This window comes from Triturus cristatus, chromosome 9 (genome assembly GCF_964204655.1).
Source record: "Triturus cristatus chromosome 9, aTriCri1.1, whole genome shotgun sequence".
NCBI classification, from domain to species: Eukaryota; Metazoa; Chordata; class Amphibia; order Caudata; family Salamandridae; genus Triturus; species Triturus cristatus.
This window is the reverse complement of record NC_140592.1, coordinates 322880706-322894880: the sequence shown is the minus strand read 5'-3', so window position 1 is coordinate 322894880 and position 14175 is coordinate 322880706. Positions and strand designations below refer to the sequence as shown.

The following is a 14175-nucleotide window of genomic DNA, read 5'->3' as shown; positions in this document are numbered from 1 at the left end:
ACACGCCAGTTGTGCATGCAGGAGGATGCGTACGTAGCTACACATCCAGGCTCACTGCCAACGCTGAGGTGACAGCACACTATGATGTTGCAGGGCTCGTGCCTATCATGCTAAGACAATGACCACAGAGACACACTTACTAAGATGTGGGTTTGGGGGGCATTGGCGGTCCTGGAGTTGTTGAGATGAGTCTTCTGGCCCTCATGGGTATCCCTGTATCCTGCTCATTGACTCTATGGCACCTGTGGGTGTTCTGGTGTGGCTCTTGGCTGTGTTCCCTTTCATGGTGCAGGTAGTTGTCCTGCTTAACACCAGCAGAAAGCAGGTGTAAAATCCCTGGTGCTAACCTGTCTTATCGCCTGAATTTGTTTCGCATTGCAATTGGTGTGAAAGTTGTGATGTGATTTTTTTCGTGTGCACAACAATATATGAACTGAGCAGTGTATCTCGTCAAGATCCTCCACCTGACGCACTATTCCCAATCAATATAAATACAATGAGATTTCCTAATAGATTTCGTGTGTACACTGTAAGTGCAGCCAATACCTCAGTGCAATACAATACAGGATTTTAGTATTTAGAATAAATCGCAAAGGTGCACCTCATGTCTTTTTGCACGGGAACGGCTACTCTCCATTTCATTATCAGCACTTTAACGGAAGTAAAGTTGAGATAAATCTAACACACTATTCAGAAGTTGGTGCAAACTGCAGATATCACTAGTATTCCAGCGATAAGTGCCCCAAAATTTAACACCATGGTGGACTCCATCAAATAACAGTAATAAGAACAAGAAAGAGTCACACAGCAGTTAAGAGAACAACCAAAAACATTATTAATTTTTTTTTCAAACTTTACTTTTTATAATAATAAATATATAGACGATAAACTATTTTCAAACTTTATTTTTTTATTCACATAAATATAAACAATAAACTAATAAACAAAATGTAACAACAATAATACAAAACAACAAAGCGGAACACTCCTGTGGGAACCACAGATGACGACAGACCTAAAAAAATCAAAAAGATTGTTAAAAAAAACCCAACATGGTATTCTCATCAAAATACCACAAGAAACAAATCAGATATATAAAATGTATATAGCTAACAAAATTTTATAAGTTTAACTTACAAAAACTGTAAATGTTGCCGCTTTAAAATATTTACCGAATCTGAGAATTTTTTTGCAGAAGGCACCACGCCCACAACGTTTTTCTTCAGTGGTGAAGAAATTTTTAACTTTTTCCAAGCGGCAAACAAAGACCAATGCCACCTTCTTCATTCACAAGATTTGCCACGAGTTCTGTTACGAGGGGATCCTAACAAAAAATTACTTGTGCGGCACAGCAAGTATGATGAAACACCTAAGGACCCTTCATCCAAACAATCTTGCACGAGAAGAGTGCAAAGAGATGAGAAACACTCCTGTTCTGTATCTGTAAAAAAAATCACAAATAAATGTATATTAATAACTTTCAAATTTATACTATTCCATTACTGTACAAACACATTTTATATAAAAACTGACTAAGAAACTATAGCCCTGAACCACAAGTGTGACGATCGTTAAAACACTACATGCATAGTGCATACTACTTTGAGGCAGTTCATGCCCTAAAGCCTACCTCACTAAAAGACTACATGCTAACTGACTAAATGATTACAGTACTATAAGGAGACACACTGGGTGAGTGACCGAGTGTTTGCTAGAAGAGTATAAAAACTAACTAGGGAATTGAAGGTGTGAAACACAACTGTGTAGGTGATTAGAGGACTGCCTCAATACTGCATAGGCATTTAAAGCAGTCCATGTGCTAAGGCCTGGCTCACTGCATGACTACTTGGGTACTGCCTGAATGATTAGAGTACTGCAAGGGGAGTGCCTGGGTGAATTTATTAGGGTTTGGCGCAGTGAATGGATTAGTACATGATGCTGAATGGGTCACTAGAGGAGTGCAAATGGAGTGACAGGGTGTTTGCTGGAAGTGAACGGATACTGACTGGGGAATTGAAGGTGTGAAAGACAAGTGTGTAGGTGCTTGGAGGACTGCATGCATAGTGGATAGGGGTTTGAAGAAGTCCATATGCTAAGACCTGGCTCTGTGCATGAATACTTAGGCAGTGACTGAATCATTAGAGTACTGGAAAGCGAGTGTCTTGGTGAATTTATAAGTGTTTGGGTTTTGGCACAGTGAATGGATTAGTACATGCTGTTGAATGGGTCTCTAGAGGACTGCAAAGGAAGTGACAGGATATTTCCTGGAAGTGTATGGATACTGACTAGGGAATTGAAGGTGTAAAAGACAAGTGTATAGTATGTTAGAACACTACATGCATACTGCATAGACATTTGAAGCAGTCTATTTGGTACTTAGAAACTGACTAAATAATCAGACTACTTCTAGGACAGTGCTTAGGTAAAACTTTTACATTTTCAGTTCTGCCACAGTGAACAGAATGGTACATGGTACTGCACCTTAGTGTCAAACCCTGACTCATTTTATCAATGCATAAGCAAAGACTAGCTTCTAATGCTACTAAAACATGACACCATGAGAGGTTTTAAATTAGTTATCTGTCAGCAAATACACGATGTTACCAAATGCTTCTCTCAGTGGTTCTCAAATGCACACAGACACACAGTGTGATTCTAGACAACAACCACTATACCTAGGAGTTTACCAAAACTCATTCACTACTGTGGAAGTGGTAAGCGAACTGCACACAATCTTCATATTTCAGGACTGCACTTTTATGTCAAAGCCTGACTCATATAATCAAAGCATAAGCAAAGACTGGCTTCTAATGCTACTAAAACTTCACAACATGACCGGTTTTAAACCAGGTATATGTCAGCAAATACACGATGTTACCAAATGCTTCTCTCACAATCCTTACCCAAATGCACACAGACTCAGTGTGATTCTAGACAAACAACACTATCCCTAGGAGTTTACCAAAACTCATTTACTACAGTGGAAGTGGTAAAGGAACTGCACACAATCTACATATTTCACGACTACACTTTAATGTCAATGCCTGACTAATTTAATCAACGCATAAGCAAAGACTGGCTTCTAATGCTACTAAAACTTGACAACATGACAGGTTTTAAAACAGTTATCTGTCAGTAAATACACGATGTTACCAAATGCTTCTCTCACAATCCTTACCCAAATGCACACAGACTCAGTGTGATTTTAGGCAATCAACACTATCCTAGGACTTTACCAAAACTCATTCACTACTGTGGAAGGGGTAAGGGGACTGCTCACAATCTACATATTTAAGTACAGCACATCAGTGTCACGGCATGACTCATTTAATCAACATATAAGCAAAGACTGGATTCTAATGCTACTAAAACTTCACAACATGACAGATTTTAAAACCGTTATCTGTCAGCAAATACATGTTACCAAATGATTCTCTCACACTGATCCCAAATACACACTAACTCACAGTGTGATTCTAGACAAGCACCACTATCCCTATGAGTTTACCAAAACTCATTCACTACAGTGCAAGTGGTAAGGGAACTGCACACAATCTACATATTTCACAACTGCAATTTACTGAAAATGCCGGACTCATATAATGAAAGCATAAACCATAACTGTCTTCTAATGCTACTAAAACTTGACAACATGACATGTTTTACAACACTTATCTGTCAGCAAATACACGATGTTACCAAACACTTCTCTCATAGTGGTTCCCAAATGCACACAGACTCAGTGTGATTCTAGACAAACAACACTATCCCTATGAGTTTACCAAAACTCATTCACTACAGTGGAAGTGGTAAAGGAACTGCACACAATCTACATATTTCACGACTACACTTTAATGTCAATGCCTGATAAGTCCCTCCCTGCCAACTATCGTCCAATCAGTTTGATTGACACTACACAAAAGATCTTAGGCAGGTTGATCCTGAATAAAGTGCTGGACTGGGCTTTAGAGAATACAATCCTTTCCCATCTACAGGCTGGTTTTAGAGCTAGAATAAGCACCATTGATCAGGTGCTGCATTTTGCTATGCTCTATTGGAAAGTAGTCCACCTAGGGGGGGGCAGCTTATATGCTGCCTTTATAGATCTTAGGGCAGCCTTTGATCTTGTCCCCCGGGCATCCCTATGGACCACCCTAGACAAGATGGGGATGCCTGCTGTCTTAATCTCCCTAATTGCCAGACTTCATGTAGACAATTTTGCACAGATCCGATGGGGTGGTGTCGGCCAAGTGACCAAACAGTTTCCTATCCAGAAGGGGGTTAGACAGGGATGTGTACTTGCACCAACTTTATTCTCCCTGTATATTAATGATGTGGCTGCATTATTGATAGATGCAAATGTAGATGCCCCCTCCTTGGCAGGTAAAAAAATTCCTATTTTAATGTTTGCTGACGATTGTCTTATAATTTCTAAAACGCCGAGTGGCCTCCAGAAGTCTCTAGGTATTTTTGAGGACTTCTGTCTAGCCCGCGGCCTCGAAATCAATGTTTTAAAATCTAAATTCATGTCTTTTAACCAGTCCAAATCTTTTAAAAGTAAAATATATATGAATAACATGCCATTGGACCAGGTCCAAGATTTTACTTATTTAGGTATTTGCATTCAGCATGATTTGGGATGGAAAAAGCAAGTTGATTTGGCGTCCCTTAAACATTCCCAGCTCTCTGGCGCGTTAAGCAAAGAACACGCCAAATCACTGACTAAACCCATTAACCCTGCTCTTCGGGTGTATGATGGCAAGGTGGTTGGTGCCGCGCTCTACGGGGTAGAGTTGTGGGGTTTTGATAATGTACATAAACTATCTACCTCAGAAAATAGATTCTTAAGGAATCTCATTAAATTACCTCAGAGTACTCCCCTTTGTCCCTTGTCCTATGACCTAGGTATAAGGCCAATAGCACTAATTGCCTTGTTTCGCCCAGTTTTATATTGGAGACGCCTATGGGTGACTCCTGAACTTAGGCTTTTTGCTCTTGGCCTGATGGATATTATTAAATTGGATACTTTTCACAAGGTCAAGTGGCTTTGTAGAATGCGTGATTCGTTCCAAGACCTGGGCCTAAAAAACTTGTGGGAGGATCCACTAAATGCTAGCTTCCCGTCTAAACAAGTACTGAAGGCTCTATACTGGGAAAAAGTAGCAACTCGAGTTTTTAGTTCCACAGCCCCGCTTTCATTGTCTGGTACCTTTTTGGATTTTAAGGATACTATTTCTCTGGCACCTTTTTGGGATGACATTACAAATCCTTTGGACAGGAAGCTATACTTTCAATTTAGGGTTGGCAGTCTCCCAGTTAGAGAGTTTACTTCTAGGTGGGCCGTGTCAAATGTGCTTAACTGCCCTGGTTGTACTGCACCTATTGAATCGGTCAATCACTTTCTGTTCCAATGTCCATCCTATGTAATTCCCCGCAAGTTCTGGCTAAAATCAATGTGCCGATTGCTAGGTACCAGAAATGCTAAGGTGGCAGTGCGTATTATGCGTTCTGCTGAAATCCCATTTGTTTACATATCTGTTGCCAAGTTTTTAGGTAGGGCATGGGTGATTAGGAATAAAATGTTGGCGGGATAACCATCCCGATATTCTGTAACGTTAATCCTTCTGCAAATGCCTTTATTTATTGTCTTAAACTATTTTTTAATATGCTATCTGTAAATTGTGTATATATATAAATTTTGTATGCTTTTATGACAATCGTCGAATAAAGCTTTCTTGACTTGACTTGTCAATGCCTGACTAATTTAATCAACGCATAAGCAAAGACTGGCTTCTAATGCTACTAAAACTTGACAACATGACAGGTTTTAAAACCGTTCTCTGTCAGCAAATACACAATGTTACCAAATGCTTCTCTCACAGTGCTTCCCAAATGCACACACTCACTGTTTCTTCAAGCGGGGGCTGAGATAAAAGGGGGGTCCCAAAACGCGTTTTTCCCATGCATTTTTCCATAGGACCTTTAGACACAGCTACAGCCCGAACGGCTGAACAGAATTACTTGAAATTTGGCAGAGAGGTAGTCCTCAGGTCAAGGAAGTGCCTTTTGTAGGTTTGGTGTAAATCTGTTCAGTAGATTCTGAGAAAATAGCCTTTAAATCAATATATATATCTGAGCCAGCTTACGGTGCGCTTACGGTGCGCTTACCGTACGCGTACGGTGACGAGCGCGATTCTGATTGGCTCTTAGATCTTAGTAAACATTCGAATCGGCCGAAACCAGGAAGCGGCGGCCGCCATTTTCTCTCTCGCACTCTGAGTAGGGCAGCATAAATGAAGCCCAAAAATGGGTAAAGGGGCAGTATATTGAAATAATAATCACCCAGCAATGATATATGGGCCCCCAATCGAAAAATCGCCGATTACGCTTACCGTACGCGTACGGTAAAAAAAATTAAAAAAAAAAAAAAGTATCCACACTCTCCCCACCCCATGTGCAAATGGTGCCCGAAGGGCACCATTTGTGCATGGCTTATGAAATAATTGAAATTAATAAACAAAACATTTCCCAACGATGCGCATAATATGTCCCCCATGTGCGCACGGTGCGCGAAGCGCATCGTGCGTACATGGCCCATCTCGCATAATGTGGGCACGCGGTGCGCGCAGCGCACCGCGTGACCACCGTGCGTGCATGGCACTAACTGCGTAAAGTGGGCGCGCGGTGCGCGAAGCGCACCGCGTGCTCACTGTGCGCGCACGGTGCGCGAAGCGCACCGTGTGCGCACGGAACGAACTGCGTTAAGTGGGCGCGCACGCCACGAATGGCGCAAAGTAAGTTAGCATTTTAAAAAACGTACAAATTCACTGAAAAAACCATAGTTTCACACACGTTATAGTTAGGAATTAGCATTTAAAAAACCTTGCAAATTCACTGAAAAAACCATAGGTTTCACACATGTTATAGTTAGCTGTACATTTTACTGATAAAAAACCAATGAAATTCCCCCGTTAGTTACTGTAGGCAACTATAACTCACGCGACCGTAATCCTCTGCTGATGACATGTGTGTCTTTATGAAAAAAAAATATTTGTAATATATGTATAGCTAAAATTTAATGGAAGAAGACATGGGCAAATAAGTGTCTAAATACAGTATTAGCATCAGCAGAGGATTACGGTCGCGTGAGTTATAGTTGCCTACAGTAACTATAACGGGGGAATTTCATTGGTTTTTTATCAGTAAAATGTACAGCTAACTATAACATGTGTGAAACCTATGGTTTTTTCAGTGAATATATATATATTCATTCATTTTCTACCAGACAAGGCTTTACCGAAGGTAAGTAACTTGTTCTTGCAAGCATGACAAGGCAAGATATAATGGCTTGACAAATGCTTGTTTTTGGTTGGGAGTCGAAGGTGTAATCGTATGATTGTTTTCAAATAACCGGGCGAACTCTGGGGCTGGAATAAGTTCATAAGAGAGGACAGTGTGCTAATAAGTGTTAACAGAAATCAGCTGTTTGTCTAAGATACTTAGTGAATTTCAGACCGTGATAATAAAAAGTATACGCAGCAACCCCACTTTTAATATATTCCCCTTTTGTTGCTTTACACCTTACCTCACAGCTTCCACTCAAAAAAAGAAAGAAAGCAAACAATGGCTGATTAAGTGTTCACCCCTAGCAAAAGCAATCCCAAATTGGTGTTGGTGTTACTAATCATTTTAAGAATAACACACCAAGGTAACTTGTATTAAATTTCACATGGGTTAATTTTAAATTCATCTGTTCCAGGTGGCTTCCATCTTCTGGAGATTAAAGTAAAAATCACAATTGGCATAAAAACAAATAAAGGCCTTGATTATATTTTAGAGCATGGTCAAATGGAAGGGCCACTCAAACGCCAAAATCTTGTCTAGATCACTCGCCCAGTTTTGATAGATGGTATGGACATGCTGGAGACCAGTCAGAGATGCTACTTAGAGGCCAGTGGAACTTTGATACAGCTACGTGCCCTTATACCGAGACTGGTCAAAGTTTGTGCCTGACAGTAGTATCTGAAGTATTCTACAAAAATAAAATAACCTTTACCCAAAGCCCATATTGGCACCTGTTGAAATACAGAACCACAACACTTAGGAGATTCTCTGTTAGTACAGAAGACTAGGATCATTTTTTCAACTTCCCTTACTATTCAGCAGTAACCAAACAAACCTTTGCCAAAAAGTACAATGTCCATGGGATGTAGAAGAAAAAACTGTAAATCACATGACATTGCGGAGCATTCGTTAACATTTTCCATCCATCCATACTCCATCATCTTAACAGTCTTTCTTTGGTGCACTTCAGCATGAGCTCCTCCAAGTTCTCTTCTAGTGCTGTTCTGTTTCTTTCTAGAGTTTTGTTACTGTTCTTACTTAAATTATTGTGTTAGTATTGCTATACTCCTGACAAGCTTCTTTTGGTTTTCCGAATGTGCTACAATGTTTGTGTAGGCTCTGGGGATGTCGGTTGGCAGCTGGGCCTCTGTACTGACATTCAGTGCTAATTTCTTGTCAGGGTGGTGGGGTGGGGGGGGGGGGCTTGGGGCCCAGGCTCAGACTTCTTGTCACTTCAGCTTAAACAAGCATTTGAAGTAGTTCCTGTCCTCTCTCTGGATTTTTGGCTGGGTGCCATTTCCTGAACGCACTTGCCCAGAGAGTGGGCGCTATCTGCTCGTTGGCCCCCATTTTTAGCTGGCTGCTGCTGTTTTTATGATCCAAGCATAGTTGATTTGCTGGGTTGAAATACTCGCACAGGAGTACGATCTGTTCTGAGGCTTTGAAGAACTCAAAGTTGTCTTCCTTGCTGAAAAGAACTCTGGAGAAACTGCATCATTTGCACATCAACTCCCCCTCCTCCCCCCAATTCCAGAAGGGCACTCCTAACTGACACAGACTCTTACTCTTCCAACTCCCTACGCCCACGGTGTCCTGATTCAATTAAAGGAAAAGAGCTCTATGTTTAGACAGTGAACAAGATCCGGTCAAAACCACTCCTCTATTCTCTGTCCAGAACTGGCTGATTCAGTCAATTCAGAGGCCATTTTCCACTTGGGTCCTCCAAGTGGGTGCACTTACCAACTTTTGCATCCTATGTGGAGACCCACTTGCATAAACCTTTAAAAACACAAAGTGCACAATTGCTCAAGGGCAAATGTTCTTGGCCTTATTTTGACTGTGAAGTCTGTCACTCCTGATATCAACACAAGGGTTTTAACCTTCATGGGCTAATTTTCAAACAATCCCAAGAAAGGTATCAATCGTTCTGCAAAAAGACAAAACGTTTGGACCTCTTTGGGCCCCTAACCAAAGTTGTTTTTTTTAATTTTTTTAACACACTTTATTGGTGACCGCTGTATATCATGTACTTTCAAAATATAAACATTCAAATACAGTCTTTTGGTTTTCTCCCATCGTATACATCTCCATGCATTTGTATCAATCTAGTTTCTCCTAACTTGCATTAGAGGAGAGTCCTATAAAGGGCATTATTAACTTGAAATAGTGCATTAAGTTCAACCCCCAACTATTCCCCCTCCCGCTCTCCTAGCTCACCCTAACCCTCTCTTGGTCAGTCGAACTGCCACTTTGTCAGTGCTAGCAGGGAGTCACTATAGGAGTGTGTTCTCCGGGGTACCATGTACTGGTCAGGTTCACAGCCTCCCTGTTCCTCGAGCCGTACAGGCACGAATGGACTCACACTCTTCGCTTTACAGTGACGTAGTGTCTTGTGTGGGGGCCAGGTCCAGTGCTTCCAGTGCAAACAGCGTGGCCTCCCAATCTAGGGCCTAACCAAATTATTTGATATGGCTTTCTTTTTTCAAAGCTTAACCTTGCAGGTTGGAATGAGAGGGCAATTTGCCTACTTTGCAATGCCAACTACATAATCTCTTTAGAAAGGTGCCACTTTGTCCTATAGAAGACTGACCCAAATTGAGGTAATGGGCAATTTCTGAGACTGGCCCAGCAACAGAGTTTACTGTTTGGGGACCCCATTAATAAAGAACTGGGTAAATTCATAAGAACCTTTATGACCAACAAGGCGCAACCTTCAGTTAAAAAAGGGTTTTCAATCAGCCCTTTAAAAAAAAAGAAAATTTGTTTAGAGGAACTGGCCATCGCAAGTAGTGCTCATCTGGCTACTTCCTCTTTCAGGTGCCCTCAAATATGGTGGCTAGCAAGACCAGGAACAGTCTGGGACTTTCGTTCCTTTCAAGAAATGGCTGAAAACAATATGGGACGGGGAACACTCTCTTTACTGCTAACTTCAGTCCGGTCTCTTCTACCCCCCCCCCCCCCCCCCCCCCCAAGTGAGTATTATATTGTCTTTGATTGGTGGACAGAAGAGGACACAGTTGGAGAAGGATTTCCCACAGCACATGGATTCTGGAAACAAACCAGTGTGTTAACTTTCAGTCGTAGGTAACTTCTATGCAGACAGCCACAACTGAGTCTATCTTTTTCCCTTCAAGCTAGGATAATTGAAAATCTTTAGATTCACCCTCTGGGCTCGTAAGCTGCATCCTCTTGGTGGAGACAACGGGAGGAGATTTGCGCCTTGTCATCAATCTTGGAGAGCTCACCGTTGGTTGTTTTAGGCATTTCAAGATGGAGAGTATCCATTTTCTCAGATACCTAAGAAAAGGCAACTTGATAATCTGTATAGAGCCTAAGCATGCCTGTCTAGACGTACTCCTTTTTCCCTCACCACAGGCTCCTGCAGTTTAATTGGAACAATAGCATGTATGAGTTTACTGCCCTTGTATTTAGCCTCACTTCAGCCGCAAGGAGTTTTACCAAACCAATGAACCCATGGTGGCCGTTACACAGGTCAAATGGAGTAAGCATGGTCATCTGTCTAGACAACTTGCTTTTCCTGTTGGTATACCATCAGACTCTCTGGATAATCTCCCCGGGCAATTGCTTTGCTACAAGTTCTCAGTCCAACATTACGCCCAGCAAACACTCTTGCTTGAGTTCCAATTAGACTTAGTCTTGTCACCCCTTTATCTTTTGGAGCTGAAGATAAGATCAATAAAGATAGACTTGATGAGAACTCTTCTACAAGGCAGTGTCCCTTAGATGCCTGGTAAGCGTGGTGGGGCTGCTAGCTTCTTCCATTCAAGCCATTTTTTGTGGGTCCTCTTCAAAGCTGTCCAGAGACTGAAAATTCTTCATCTTCAGAGTTGCCTGTCTTATGTCAGCTCCATGTCCATCTGAGAGAAGATTCTGTGCTGGTTGGAGCACATAAATTACTGACATTAGGAACTCTGTCCTAGCTCAGTTGTTGATTTCCTTCAAGCAGCCCTTTACTAATCTCCTCAGGGACTTTAGCTCTGTGGAGTTGCTGGATCATGTAAGAGGCAGGTATAGAACCAGTTTGGTCGCTTTGATTGTTCTTCTTTCCATGATTCCAGCTACTTGCTTTCAACAAAATTCTTAACTGGACAGATAAGTAACTTGGTTTTTCCATAGGAAATGATCCGAAGCAAGATAAAGAAGTATTTATTTCTGGTGTACATCATAGTGGTTCAGATGGATGTATTTTCAAATTTAGAAGGGTCTTACCCTGTTCTTTGTCATTACAAAGAAAGAGGCTGTTAAGATGGACTGACTGGTTATGGATGGCAAATGTTTGTGATTGAGCAACAGTGTTATGTGACTTCTAATATATTTCCTTCTTGCTCCCATGAACATTGCAATTGGTGATATTTTCTTTCTGGCTGCTGTTGAATAGTAAAAAAAAGCGTAAAGTATAACCCTCACCTCATTGTCCTTTTAATAGAATTCAAAATTATTAGTTCAGATTGCTAAATACATTTCCAATATATAGATGAGATGCCAAACCTGTTGTGGTCTGACCAAACTAAAATGGAACTGTTTGGCCTATATTCAAAGCTTTACTTTTGGTACAAACACAGCACAAACAAGCATTGGCATAGCCAATAGGTCTCGCTTTTGGGACCTTATAAGTATTTAGTTATGCAGCACGATATCCTTGGTGCAAAAACATCAACTGCTGCATGGCTAAACACTTATAAGGTCCCAAAGGTGAGACCTATTGGCTATGCCAATGCTTGTTTTTTGTTTTGTTTACTCTTTAGCCATTCTGCATAGCATTGCTAAAAACCATTGACAAAGTCAAAAGGTCCCAGAGGCAAGACCTATTGGCTTTGCTAATGTTTTTTTTAAACTATTTTTTTAGCCAAGTCGCTTTTAAACGTGACTTGGTTCTGTCCAAGACACTTTTAGACTTTGTAAGCATATGCTTATGGTTGTATTATGTTAAACTGAGCCTTTTATCTATTTCAATAAAAAGTATCACAACCTTTGTGTTTTTTGCTTTCAATGTTCTGCTGTGCATTGATAGTGACAGTATAAGATGATTTGCCTGCAGTCTCTAAAGCAAACAATCCTTGACAAAGCCAATAGTGCTCACCTTTGTGACCTGATGTATTTGCCAATGTTTTTAACTACGCAATGGTGTGCAGCATGTAAAAAATAAAAAACATTCTATGATGCGGCTGCCCACATCATTTTGTAAGTGTGCATACCATGCATATGCTTGCCTACAAAATGATGTGAAAGCAAAAGCTATTCTTTTTTTAAAGCGGCCCGGGTAGTGGAAGTAACACGGGGGTAGGGTTGACTGCGAAGCAACCCGGGGAGGGTTGCAGGTGAATCCAATGCAATGCAATGCAAAAGCAACGGGCGGGGAGGGATAGAGTGGAAGACTAAAAGCAACACAGATTGGGGTGGGAAGCAACATCAAGGACATTTAAGAGGGGGTGCCGGGGGGCACATAATTGCCAAGTTTCCTATATCCATACTTGATCTGCTTCAGTCCAGGTTTTTTCCCCTATGCATCTTGGGACTTGTAGTCCTATTTTATAATAGAATAAAGAAGAATACAAGTCCCAGAATTTAAGGATATAACCTGGACTGTGGCAGCACATTGTGCATGGACCTGGGAAACATGGCATAACTAGAAGCTATGGTGAGAAGCACACGAGTGAGCGCAAGAGGTAGGAGGGCGGGGCGAAGCAATCTGGTAACGGAGAACAAGGGGCACAGTGGAGAGATATACACAGGGGTGGTGGCACTAATGGAGTGCTTACTACCAAAGAAACGAGCACAAACAAAACAAACCTCTATTTCTTTACTTTTGCTATAAACACGGCACCCGCGCTTTACTTTTAACATTAAAAGTAAAGCGCGAGTGCCGCGATTATAGCAAAAGTAAAAAAATGGAAAAAAAAACATCTATTCCTTTACTTTTGCTATTATTGCAGCACCCGCGCTTTACTTTTAAAGTAGGAAAAGGTAAAGCGCCGGCGCCACGATTATACCAAAAGTAAACAAAGAGCTTTTTTTTTTCAAAGCCTTTAGTTTTGCAGCAATCGCGTCGCGCACATGAGGCTGACAAGGGAGTGGGAGAAGGCAGGGGGTAGGGGAAGGGATTAACGAAAGCTGAAAGTCATTAAAGACATCGCGCATCGAGGCAGGCGCAGAGAGCACTCTCCAGTTGCAATTAGCCCTTCGGAGGGATGATGAAAAGGCACTAGCGACGGCCCGAGCTTGGGAGGCGCTGGTGGTGGAACTTCAGGGGCTGATGTCTGATGTGGGCGGAGAAGGGAGCACCTCTCATCGACAGGAGGAAGCGGGGAGTATGCAGGGGGTCGTGGTGAGGTCTGGACGCATAAAGTGTGGGTTGACATGGGGGAAAGCCCGAGTCGCCTAGGGAAGGTTGAGCACCCGTACACGATTCATAGTAATGAGGGGGGCGCGTCAGGAGGGGGGTAGGTAGAGGGGGGCACACTGACATGGGGTGCGGGAGGGAGAGGGAGGGGGGGCTTCACGCGAGAAGGGTGACTTTTCTCCTGCATACTTGGGGGCAATGCTGAATGTAAAAGACTACTTTGGAGGGGGGGGGGGGGGTTGTTGGGAACTGTACTGAGTTGTTGGTACGAAAACAATAAAAAAAAAAATTAAAAAAGACATCGCGCATCGAGAAAGGCAGATGCCAGCTGTGCACGTCGCGCGCGCTTGTGCGCGTCAGACAGCTGGTGGCCTGCAAAAGCCTGTGGTGGGTAGCACTTTGAAACCCGTTTACTAAATGTCTCGCCAGAGCAGCGCATGCGCTGGCTCAGGCGAGGCCTGAAAAGCACT

The 14175-nt window shown here is 42.1% G+C and overlaps 1 protein-coding gene and 1 long non-coding RNA gene across 2 annotated transcripts in view; one reads left to right on the top strand and one right to left on the bottom strand.

Moving 5' to 3' along the window:
- The window catches only part of LOC146797842 (uncharacterized), a 115828-nt gene that overhangs the window by 45056 nt on the left and 56597 nt on the right, over positions 1 to 14175 (top strand). The window lies entirely within an intron of this gene.
- The window catches only part of LOC146797841 (uncharacterized), an 89860-nt gene continuing 76639 nt past the window's right edge, over positions 955 to 14175 (bottom strand). The window contains exons 5-6 of the long non-coding RNA XR_014968544.1: positions 1173 to 1441; positions 955 to 1015 (exon numbers count right to left, since the gene is read on the bottom strand). This is a non-coding gene — a long non-coding RNA (uncharacterized LOC146797841). The remainder of the gene's footprint in view (positions 1016 to 1172; positions 1442 to 14175) is intronic.